General features: G+C 36.4%; 1 protein-coding gene across 1 annotated transcript in view; it reads right to left on the reverse strand.

Annotated features, from left to right (window-relative positions):
* Nucleotides 1-12836, reverse strand: part of LOC149783493 (perforin-like protein 1) — an 80173-nt gene extending 67337 nt beyond the window's left edge. The window contains exon 1 of the mRNA XM_089931741.1: nucleotides 12591-12836. The gene's annotated coding sequence lies outside the window, so the exon portion shown is untranslated. The remainder of the gene's footprint in view (nucleotides 1-12590) is intronic.
* Between the last annotated feature and the right edge of the window lie 683 nt (nucleotides 12837-13519).

The following is a 13519-nucleotide window of genomic DNA, read 5'->3' on the forward strand; positions in this document are numbered from 1 at the left end:
ACTCTCCTTCCTTTCGAGATAAAAGTCAAGATACTTGCTATATCTGTCAGACGAAAGGGCATTGGTCTTCAGAGTGTCCAGACCGTCAAAAAAGAAAAAAACAGGGGCTAAAAAAGACAAAAGTCAAGATACCTGTTATTATTGTAAAGAAAAAGGACATTGGTCTCCAGATTGCCCAAAAAAGAAACAAGAGGAGTCAGAAGAAAAGAAGGATTCTTCAGAAGAAGAGAGGGATTCTTCGGAAGAAGAGAGGGATTGTTCAGAGGAAGAAGAGGAAGAAAGAAGACAATTCTATTTAAAAGAAGCAAAGAAACAGGAGAAGAAAAGAAGAAGGGAAGAAAATGAGGAAAAAACGGTGAAGAAATTCAAAAAACAGAGACACTAAACAAGGAGAAAGAAGAAGTCAATGAACTTTTAATTAAAGTGTTCTGTGGTGAATTGTGAATTAGATTGTAAAAAATGGATTAAAAGAATACATGAATGATATAAGGTAAGTGTCTTTGAGTTTTGATTTTAAAATAAGAAGCTACACTCACGCACTCATACACAGACATGTACTATAAGGGTAAAATGGTTTGGGTTTTTTTTGTTGATTTTTGAGTTATTGGCAAATTGAAAGGCTATCTCTTTTCGAGAGAAGTGGGTGGCCCATAAGAGGGCCTTTTTATTTTGGTGTAGGGGTGAGTTTAACCAATCAACTTTAACTGCCTTAAGCCTTTGCCACGGCCGAGGCCTACTTCTGATGATTGGGTTGAAATCACTAAGGGTGGTACGATAGGTTTAGTCACAGGGTTGGCGTGTTTAGCTCGGGAAGGTCGTATTCTCTTCGGTCGTGATAAAGAAGTCTGATACATTTGTTTCAGACTTCTTAACTCCGCTAAAATGTCCAACAGTACCGTAGCCGTTTGATTTTCACCCTCTTGTTTCTTTGCTGCTACTTCTTCTTGCTGTTGTTGCTGTTGTTTTTTTCTTACCTCTTCTTGTTGCTGTTACTGTTGCTGTAGGAGAAAAGCTTGTTCCGCTTCCTTTTTGTCGTTGCATAAATTTCTCCAATTCTTCTTTCTGTCTCTGTCTAAAATTCTCCACTTGCGGTAATGAAGAAGGTAACGAAGGTTCCGGAACAAATTCTTGCGAGGTAAGAAAATCCACAAAATCCCAATGTACCTCTTCTGAAAGTAAGTCCGGGTTCCCTTGGGCAGTCTCCCCTGCTGGTGCACCCCAATGGATCGTTTTCTGAGTTTCCGTCATGTTGAATCACTGTCGCATAGATTGACTGCACACCAGCGCTAACGAATCTATATAGACCACGTGACGTCACAGACTGCTGTCTTCGGATTGGATGCGAGCTGACTGAATTTTGTAACGCGTGTTCGGATTGGTGAATGAATTCAATCCGTTTCAATCCTTCCTGTACCTATAAATAAGCGCAGTTCACTGCATTGATTCACCTATTCTCGTCGCTTCAAGATGTGGACCACAGTTGAGTCATCCACCCTTGTGTCTTCCATGATATTTAGGACGGACATGCTCATGTATGTCAGGTCCAAGTGGACTGTTGTTGATAGGACAGATACTAGTCAATGGATGAGGAGAGTTTACATAGAAAGACAAGGATGTCTCAAGAGGGTACTTGTGTATGGACCGGCAGTTAGAAGGAGTTTAAGAAGAAGAAGAAGAAGATGTGACAGATGCCATCTATGTTAATATTAATATTAACATAAACCCAAAGGCCCTTTTCAGGGCCAGCCATATTTCTCGAAAAGAGATAGCCTTTCCATTGCCTACCAATTTTTTAAATTTAAATTTAAATTTAAAAAAAATTTAAAAAAAAAAAAAATCCCATGTTCAATTCCCTTGAGGCTATAGTGGCCCAAGACTTTTTTCCCATATTCAATTCCCCTTGAGGCTATAGTGGCCCAAGACTATTTCCCATGTTAAATTCCCCTTGAGGCTATATTGGCCCACGATTTTTCTCCATGTTAAATTTCCATTGAGGCTATAGTGACCCAGGGGTCTCTGTAATGCTAATTCCCATTGAGGCTCTAGTGCCCCACTTAACTACTTGCACCTGAATACCCTACATTGGAAAAATAAACAAAATGGATATATAAACAGTATGAAGGCTGTTATACAGCAAGCGTTACCAAAGGTTACACCCACAGAGAAAAGGATAGGGCCTTGGTGGACTGTATAAACGGAACGAACATGCCGATCGATTTGAAACACAATGTTTGTGCTGGTAACATCGCATCTGAATTCATTGCTCACTAACGACAGCATTGGTAGAGATACCTACCTTGAGTTGATGCGTGAACTTGTTGAAGATGTGGATTGATGTATGCGACGAACGAAATTCATACACCGATAATGCATTCTGGTGTGGTTGGGACGCTGCTAGGTTTGCGCGAAATATATACTTCAATGTAACAGGTGGTTGTAAATACAGCCAAGAGAGTTACCTAAATGATTACAATCTCAACAGCGAAACCAGAATTCAGTGTGACGGTTGTCGCACCTGTTACTGCTGGTGGCCTTGTACACTTGAAATAGCACATACATCGCTGAAATTTTATTACAGTTGGTCTAATATCCGATGACAACCATTTGGTGGTCTGCTCACAAATGTATACATTAGTGTTATCAGCAGGTCGTAGCACAACATGGGATACTGAAAAACTTACGCCACCGCCGCCAATCATGAGCTATGACAAAGATTTTCGGTGTTGTCTGGCAAAGAATCAACAATTTCAATACGTGAACATGAGTCCACAATCACCTACGTTATCGCCATTGAATCTCCACAATATATGGTTAATTATGCAGTCGTCGTCGTTGAGAGCAGTTCTTGGTTGTCCCAAAGATATTTCCGAAAATAAGCAAATCTTAGATGGACCGGATATCATATCGCGCCTGACATTGTGAGGGTTACATGAGCAACGCAAGTCAATTTAACTTGTGACGCAGTCAGTGGTAGTTATGAAAGCAGGTCTGAAATGACACTCGTAGTTGACAGGAGCAAAAGTGCTGCGGTAGATCGGATAAAGCAAATGATATCGGAGGTTGCTAAAACACTTCCATATCGACTGCGACGATTAGAGACAAGAGCACCATAAAAGCCAGTTACGCTGCCATCAAAAGAATTTATGCCACCTTCGGTTTATATATTACGATTGTCAGGTTCAGTGATTACAAATCTGGCAATGGATGTTGATTTGGATGGCAAACTATCACGTAGTTGTATTAAAAAAAAAAGAAATAATGTGTAATAATGTGTTAAGTGGAAACTAAAGTCTCATTATAGCTCAGTTTAAAGATATATCTGATCCAGCATTTGACATGAGAGCGCCTGAACTAGTGAATCAAAGAACACGAGATTTTCGGTATTATTCACATCCGGCCAGGGATCCCATCAATTAAAAATAGAGTTATAAGTGAAGAATACGTTTAGGTTTCTCCTTCCATGGTAGACATTTAAATATTTAAAGGCAGTAAAGAACCTGATTGAGGTCACTGAAAACGGAGGAAGCAGAGACAGTTCGATGACTTATATCACAGAGTATGTTGATGATACTAAAGCAACATCAAAGCAATATGGGGATAACAAATCGCTAACGTACCTGCAGCAACATAACTTCATGGAGCCATTTTTATGAAAAATTAACCAACGAAGGAGAGGAACAAACTAGTTTCATTGCATTAGATCAAGTGGACTATTTATTCTTACCTTTGATGTAATTGGTTTTTATAAACCTAATCGTCACATCTTAAAGGCGCGCGAATCAGGATCATACTTGGCTATAATAACTGGAATCAAAGGTTCATGGGGTGGAACAGGGTTGCTGGTAAATGATAAACGACATCTAAGGTTTGATTTTATATCTGAAGTGCTATTTATTAGCCAGCCAAATAGTACAATTATAGATTTTTACAGTTCCATTACCAACATCATTAGTTTCGCAGATCATGTCATCAACATTTATTCCAGTGGTTACTTAACCGTCTTCGATGTTTGTGTTTCAGTTTAGATTTTGCCATTGTATATAAGTTATGGAATCTGAGCGCGGTGATGAGGTTGCATAATTTAACGACGAGGTGTTAGATGACCTAACAAAAGGATGTCAGCATCATTGGTGATTTCTTTCCACTTGTCAACGAATATTTACTTCAAAGTGGTTTTACCAGACAATCAAATATAATCTTGTTAGGGTCAAACAGACATCAACGATGGAATCAACCTGATATACGACAACCAACTTGAGGCCTGCTTGGAATCTTCTCATGTACACTTAAAACCGTAGAAGCTTTGACTGCAACATCATATGCATAAGCACTCCGGATTGTATCTACAATGGTGCAGTAGCATTTACCCGAGTATCCACTATGGTTACGTTCACCAATGAATATTTTAAACCACCATTGATTCAAATAAGAAACTAAAGGTCCCGTTTGTTATTCAACAAGGATGCAATTGTTCGGGTAACAATTATTCGGCAAAGACAACCTTTAGATGCAAAAGGTTCTCGAGTAATCAGTGTGCTTTCTTGAAAACAAAGATGCGTTGAACAACCAGTAAGCGCAATTACCGGAGATTTAATTATTCCCGAGCAGAGGTTTCCTGTAATTGTATGACAATTGTACCAGCTGAAATGAACAATTGGCTAGAAGTGCGCGTATGTATCACACCTGCACGTGATGATGAAACCGGACAAGGTCTGCCTATTATACAATTAAAATACGCGATTGTATTTTTAATAGAAGAACCACGATGGAGCCTCAGTCGTACTAACGTGAGAATAAAATATATTCGAAGTGGAACAACAACTGCGAGATGAAATTACCAAGAGAACCGTGCTGATCATAAAATGCAAACGCACATTTCTGGTCTTAGATGTTATTTGCTATCTTCTTACGGCAGCGACTGTTCGTCTTGGTTTGACTGGAATCACGACGACATCAATCATTGTAGGTTCACCAACTGAAAATATTGTTGGAGCTATATCGATAGCAGCTCAAGTCTCTGGTGGTGGTTGCAACCGCACAAAGCAGTTTCAATACGATCAGTAAACAATATTCAGTGACAATCGAGGATAACGTAATCAATGTGGCATGTTTTGACGGTGTGCTGGCAGAATGGAAAATAGCCGACAATTAGAAATACAAATCAGAAACAGCGCGGACTCGCAAAAAGTAAATGTTAAGTAAAAAGAGCCCCTCTTCATGCAGAGGCCTGGTTATCCATCGAACCTGTAGCGGCTGCAGTAATTTATTGTAGCTCTGCAGTATATCGATCGTTAATATATGCAGCAAACCTTTTAGCAAACAAGTAACACAAAGTAGTAATACATTGCTGATTTGCCCTTTATGAGCTCTTGGGCACTGACATACGTCGTAGACTCTTCCCCCATGGCTGATCACATACGTGGATAAATAAATTGCTAAAAAAAGACATGGGTTGGATCTGGGCTAACAAGAAGTCATGGCGTAAGGAATCCAAAGGGGCCAGAGGGTCACAACTGACAATTTGCTACTACTAATAATAATACACCTTCGCAGACGGTTGCAGGGACAAAACCTAACTACCTTATATAAGTGTCATATGTACGTATGTGAAGTATTGTTTTACTTATTGAATGTATAAAATGTTCTTGTAGAGACCATTTGCACCTATATAAGTACATGAATCCATTTCTCTCTCTCTCCTTTAATATAATTAACTCACAACATGAGTGACAAACAGAGAGGGGCGGATTACAAATAAAAATCTTCGTCAGTGGCATACTTAGTGAAACATAATGAATGCTTGGATCGCCTATCAACAACTTAAATGTTTTCATTACCTCACCTTCTCTCGCCATTCAGTTATATTCATTACAATTCTATTCAGGCGCACGTTGCCTTTCAACTACGCTAGCTATACCAGACTAGTGAATTTATTAATTCAACCAATATTCAAGATTGAATCACAGGTGTGTCTTTATATCTGAATGGACGTGCAAGTCATACAAGAAACACATTCATAGTTTTCCAATAAAGTAAGGATCCAACGAAATTCGGCCGAACAAGTTTTTCGTTCATGAAAAACGTATACATTTCGTGGTATATTACCAAGACAGAACAGATAATATTAATACACAAAATTGGCATACATACATACATGCATGCACGCACGCACGCACACAAATACATACATACATACATACAAACAAACACGCATGCATGCATGCATGCATGCATACATACATACATACATAAAGAAGTACCACCATACATGCATGCAACCATATATAAAACCATTCGACCATACAGCAATAAATACATTCAACCACGCGTAAATACGACCATACATACAACGCCAAAGCCATCCAATCATACAAGCGTCCATCCATCCATCCATCGATCCATTCATCCATCCATCCATCCCATCCATCCATCCATCCATGCAGACAGGCAGGCAGGCAGGCATGCATGCATGCATACATACATACATACATCCATACAGACAGACAGACATGCAGACAGACAAGCATGCATGCATACATACAGACAGATATACATACAGACAGACAAACATACATACATGCATACATACATACATACATACATACATACATAAAAGGTACCACCATACATGCATGCTACCATACGTGCAACGACACAAGCATTCAAGCATACATACAACCATACATACATACATTTAACCATACGTAAAACCATACAACCATACATACATACATACATACATACGTACGTACGTACGTACATACATACATGCATACATAGGCAAATACATGCATACGTATATACATATAAATATACAAACATAGACAAAGCTTCAAATCTATCCATAATATCTTTGAAGGTTATATTTGCTGCGGTGACTTTGCATCTTCAACTCTGTTCTATCTGCATATATTCCCCATAAATGTCACTGAATTCCGATTTAGTAGTTCGCGCATAAGCGGCACTTTGTCCTACGATCATAAAGCAAACACACGCGAAGAAGGCGCACAATCAAGTAGTCGGAATCATGTCGTATTGTTCCAGGACCATAAATTCGATTTGAAGAAACTGGTTGAAGAGCAGGCATCTAAATATGCAATCAGACTGCATCATAAATAATAATAATTCTTCTCATTTCATCATTAAGATTATCGAAAACATTTTTTTAATTTCCAAAGAAAGAAAAAAATGTTCTGCATCACATGTTTCTTTCTATAAGGTTAATTGTTTGATCGCTAAACGTTCTCTGCAGATTTGTTTTCGTTTCATATATTTTTCAGTTTGTTGTGAACATAGGTAGCAATCTGATATATGAGACAAACATATTTCATGGGTCAAAAGTTCAACAGTTTATTTTAACAATGCTATTGAATAAAGGTTGATTGAGAAGAATAAACGTAAATAAAGTTCATAATCAAACTTATTGTCATGTTCACCTTATTTTCTTTTATTACAACTTCAATAACACTATTATTATAATGTAGATTGATCATTCTAGACAAATCGATATTCCCTCTCCTGGGTTTTGCATAAATAACAAAATAGAGACCATATACGATTTGTCGTCTGCAAACGTTGCTCTCGGCATAAGAAAAGTGTTTGAAGTTGACGGTTTAAATACTATCGTTAGCATGATCTTGAGCAATGTTTAAAAAAGATATTTAATAAATATATAAAAAAGCATGAATTGGAAATTAAAGAACTGGAATAATGTTCTGCTGGCACACCGCACGTGAAAACACAATGAAGATATAACGATTGTGTAAAGAAAGCATTTAGCAACAATGGTATACATTAAATCAGCTGCATATTCAGGTAAGAAGACCTGCATTTTTTATATAAAGTCTTTGAGAAAACTCAAAGGACAACCAAGGTAGGACAAACAAGAAACATGATGTTTAGAATGGTCATCACGTTCAAAGTGGAAGTCAGTTTGTTATTTTTAACAGTATTACATACGAATATATTTGATTCAAGTTCGCAGCTATCATAAAATCTAGACTAAATGTTATAAAAATATATTAAAGAAATCATTTTACGAATGTATTAAGCATCGCTTAAAAGTGAGAATACGAAGAAAATTATACAATATTCAACTTTAACGAACGTCGTTTCATCTATCAATGCAACTTGCCAGGATACCAAATCGTTCTCAAAACATCCAAAATAAGCGATCTTCATTGGATACGGGTTTTATTTTGACACCTAAAATGCATCCTTGATTTTGCGTTTGACCTGATCTTTATTTTCATTTCGTAGACTGTCCATGGCTGAAATGCGGACACCGATAATCTACATGACTGCAGCGTTTGTGTATATTTTGCTTGTCTTAAGCCACGAATTTAAAGTTAACAACTATTTCTAGATTGTATGTCCATATAAAATGTTTCCTTTATAAATACAAGAAAGTTAGGGCCAATCTATATGCTATTGTTTGGACACAGTGTTTAATTTGTATTCACATGACGCAACAGGCAAAGGATGATTCAAACAGGCTTGTCTATACTTTTACAAAAAGAAGGTGAATAAAGAACTTCACATTATTATCTCATTTGGTTAATATGCTAGCCAGAACACATAACAAAGTAAAAATTACATTGAAGGAGGCATTGTTCTAGTGAATCATGTTGGGTGAACGAGCGAAATAAAGCAATAGATTTTGCATGTTTTCAGATGACATAAACGTGCAAGCAGTGGATGTAGGTACAATGTCGTAACAAGTTAAAGAAAAATAATATTTTGTGCGTGCCAAACATGTATAAATTAATTTTCTTGATCATAATAAAATGTACAGATATTGAGGCATCCACCTACACAGTTGTAACAAACGGATTTGAAAGTATATCTTATCTCTTGTCAGTCATATAACAACGTTTGCAAAATTCATGGACCTTTAATCTTGGCGAACGTTATGACTTACAGAGACGAAATGTTGCATCAGATGTCGCTTTTGTTGTTGTCGATACTTTTTCACGTAAGTCATGTTTGGAAAGTCTTACCATATTGCCTATATAAAACACAAAGAAGAAACACTTTATCAATTTTAGGGATTACACTCGCCCCACTCAAAATGGCGAGTGCAACGTTAGGCTGGTTATTTCTGGAGATGCAAGTCCTATCAGATAATTGATTTTTAGCGAAAAGTATTTTTATTGAGAATTAAAATCATTATTATTTCCTCCTGAAAATTTGACTTGATTTAATGAAGTCACGGAGTAGGAACATGTTTTTTGTGCATGACCATCGATATCATAAAGAATCACTGACTACTGTTTGCAATTCATCTAAACAGTTCAGCCGATGCAAACAACACCTGTCGCATGGATTCCCACAGCCGCCCTATGGGAATTTAACCATACGAAATGTGTATAACAAATCGTGGGTTAGTGGTGGTATTTTGCCGGACGCGTATCGGACCAACATACTTGAACCATGGATACCTCATGATAGGTATCATCGAGGAAAATGTGTACACTGACAGTGTCCACAGACAGTAGGTCAAATTCTTGTACCCATTTGAAAGGACTTAGTTCTTAAATTACCGTGCATTTCTTTGTTACATTTTTCGAACTTAAACTTTTTGTTCGCAGTACATAACCACCTTGGTGCTGAGGTGGCATAAAAAGCTACAACATACATGCATAGTATTAATCATTCGATAGAACCACGAAGGTTTGTCAGGCTTACGAACAGAAATAAGTGCATTTTTATATTCAAATAACACTTTCGAACCATCATATTACAAGCTGATAACAAGTCGACTTTTTATTACAGCATTATTGCACTAAAACTGAAATTTCTTGTTTCACCCTTTAGCATTCGTTCTGTACCCAGCCTGTTACGAAATATTTAAAATTTATCATCGTTAATTGAACGCCATTTTCTTCCCATGCTTATATGCTAATCGAACGCATAATTGAATGTGAGATGAACCATGAGCTCACCAAATATAAAGAGTAAAGAAACCCACACAACATTTATTTGGGAATGTGACTAAGAAAAGTACATTTAAGATAACCAAAAATGTATACATCTTCTCCAAATGCCGTCAAAATCTTGTGCATCTTCGTGATATACTCACGATGGTACCAGAAAAAGTAAATTTAATGTTAATAACAGTTTCACATAATAGCCTCTGAATTCAGTCGTTCATTCCGGCATATCCTTGTAAAATGTTCTAGAGACCATTTTTCATGAACGATTTCGAGCATGGTATTTTACTTTAGATAGAGAGGTTTTCAATAAACGGATCATCACATTGTGACAGATGTTAAATCTCCTGTGTCACCACCTTGATGTTCTCTGCAAATGAAGGTGAGCAAACGTATACTAGCAATTACAAATTCCATGATGGTTTTATAAATATTATTTGCATCTCCAACCACATGTAATGTACAGTCAATAATGAAAGTACAAGTCCGTCCGCTCGCTTTCTACAGATCCAAGCCTTGGGTTAGCTATGTTGTAACTACACTAATTACCATGTCCAGTGAGAGGCCATTACCTTACAGCAGATCTTTATCTACACTTCACCGTCTGACTTTGTACTCCATTAATTATTGATCTTTTATTTTCCAGTTATGTTTCTATCTTGTTAAGTGGTCTTTGGAGAATTGCTCCTCAGGCACAACGTCTCAATGGAGCCTTTCTGACTTCCAAAGCTTTCACATGCATTCACATAAGAACTTAATTTTGTATTTGTATGCAGCGATTTTAACCTTTAGTTTACCTAATCTCAGAGCTTACATTTTTTATAGCGGATTCTATTTGATTCGTTTTTATTATATAGTCACCTTTCGTATACAGTGCAGTGGTTCTCGATTACACATAGACAAGGTTAATGCCTGGCAAGAAACTGAATAGTAGGCAATTCATTTTGAAATCAACACTATACACCAAGAACAAGGGATCTCATTTACTAAGACCCAATAATTGCATGAATAGTGATGCGCTAGCGTTGACAAAGGAAGACATTCTCTTAATTGTAAATACAACTGTGGCATTTACCCTTATTATTCAAACTCAAATGTCACACAGAAGTAGTTATTAGTGTGTATTAAACTTTATAATAGTAGACAAAATATATCATCATGTAAAGAAAAATATAGTTGTGTCTGAAACTTCGAAAATTAAGAAATTCAAAGAATATTGCATTTATATCTTGGTGCAGACCATATAGAATAAAGTAATTATGGATGCTGCTGACTGTACCTTTTGTTTACCAATCTAGTTATGGTTCACTCATAACACGAGTATTATTAGTTCCCCCAGCTCATGGCCTTTCCTTTAAATATCCCTTCAGACCACACCATTACTTAAACATCTTTCTGTCTGGTCTAGTAATTATTTAGGATTTTATTTCGATATGGACGGTATAGTAATATTTAAGGAGTTTCAAAATACTCCCAAGTCCATCTTCGGCGGAATTTTGTTGTTTTTTGCTTTTTCAACTATCTTTTTGTTTCTTCATCCTAATACGCCTTCTTTCTGCTAGACTAGTGAATTTTAATTTTGACTTTTAATGTTCTTGTATACATATACGAGATGGAAAAAAATGTGGCATAACTTTCCAACTTATCGAATTCTTTCGTCACCAAAGTAGTATTTAAAAAGAAGGTGGGTTCAAAATGATACATTTGAAAACTTCTATGAAAGTTCTAACGGTCTAAAATATATTGGCTAAAAAAAGTTTACAAAACATTAGTAAAAGGACAAGAATGCTATTTTCCATGCACCCGGACCTCAAAGATTTTTACACATCTTGGTCTACTTTTGTTACAACATATATGTTGTTCTTGAAACAATTATCGATAATCCCAAATGAAAATATTTGGGACACATTCATCTCTCCATTGAATAATAAATATATTAGAAAATATTTACCAACCTATCTAACATCTTTAACAAACGCTTTTTATTTCAACCAACTTATACAGAAATATGATCTTTTGCATAATTCCCATTCAGGTCTCAGAATGCATTCATGCCAAGGTGCCCTAACAAAGTTTGTTGATAAATGGTAAGCAACTGTAGATTACGGGAATATAATCGGAGCAAATTATTCAGATCTAAAAATCTTGTATCATTTAGAAGATCAATAAATACTGAAAACATTAATCGAGGCATACAGGATAGTGATAATTCGCTTGCTTGGCTTGTTTCTTATATAACAGGAAGGCCAATGTAATACGTGTACAATACGTCAATAACGGAGTACCCTCTATGTTCTATTTTGCCCTTCGCTCTTTTTCCTTTTAAAAAAAAAATTACCAATATATATGAAAGCCACTAACACTAAACTTTTTAGTGGATGATACAATCTTACATGCCATGCGTTATACAACCCCTCTCCTGATCACAAACTATGAAAGGACGTTGATTGTTTTATACTGTGTTGCGAAAGCCACACAATTCACTCAATAATAAGAAGAAAAATTATATGACCATTTTTTGTGTCGGGGCAAAGGTCAAAGAATATCATTATATTTGTTCAAGGAAGTAATTTAAATAATCGAAACATGAAAGCATTGAAGCAAAGTGTCGGTCGTAATTTTCTATAGATACTTTTTCGCAAAAACAGTATTGCTCACCTGTTGAATATAAGTAGTGCCAATTGATCTCGTTTTATTGCTCGAGTTGCTCTAATTTCATCAGGTACTTCCCTCTATCGTTTCGACTTTAGCTGATACATAAAGTCGCCGCCGAAGTATACCGCATGCTTGTGGAGTATTGTAATAACAGGCACTTAGAATCACAAAGATGCTGATAAGTATGAATTTTACCTTTTCCGACAAAATGTTTAAGGTTAAGGCAGCCTTTCAAATAACAAGTGTGACTATGAGTCATCAAGAATTTCGTTGACCTTTATAACTTCTGAAATGCTTCGTTGGCAATCGAGGTGGAGTTAGATACGATCTAATAATACCTAATCCTCCCTGAACTTTAGAGTTTTATTGTATAAAATGAAATAGGAACTATCCACCAATTCATAAATAGGTGTACCCTAAAAATTACACATATGTCAACCCAACCAGCAATTACTCCATTACCAAGGGATTAAAAATAAACTATTCAAATATAAACCCAAATGAAGTTCTTCTGACTCTGCTGATTACTTAATGCAACAATTACATCGCGTTGGCAAGTGTGTTTAAATCATTTAAAATTACTTCAACGATATAATCAAGGGACTTGAAAATAATAAATTAAATATGATTTTTTTAAAAACTCAGCGAGCTGCTTTTGGTAAACAGTGCATATCATTATATTCAATACACCTGAAACGAACGAATAAATAAAATCGGAATGAATACAACTCAACGAACTGCTTTTGGTAAATAGTACAGGGTGATATATACCATGGTATACTTTAATTAGGACAGTATGGACTGACTTGGCAGGAATATACATAAATTTGAGACTCCTGATATTGAAATCCTTTCACAAAACGTTTTAAAAAATCCTCTGATTTCCACACAAATTATATTTCATGTGAACCAAAGAGTTTGACACCGCGGCC

The sequence above is a fragment of the Sinohyriopsis cumingii genome, chromosome 14 (genome assembly GCF_028554795.1).
Source record: "Sinohyriopsis cumingii isolate HCF-2022 chromosome 14, ASM2855479v2, whole genome shotgun sequence".
Lineage (NCBI taxonomy): Eukaryota > Metazoa > Mollusca > Bivalvia > Unionida > Unionidae > Sinohyriopsis > Sinohyriopsis cumingii.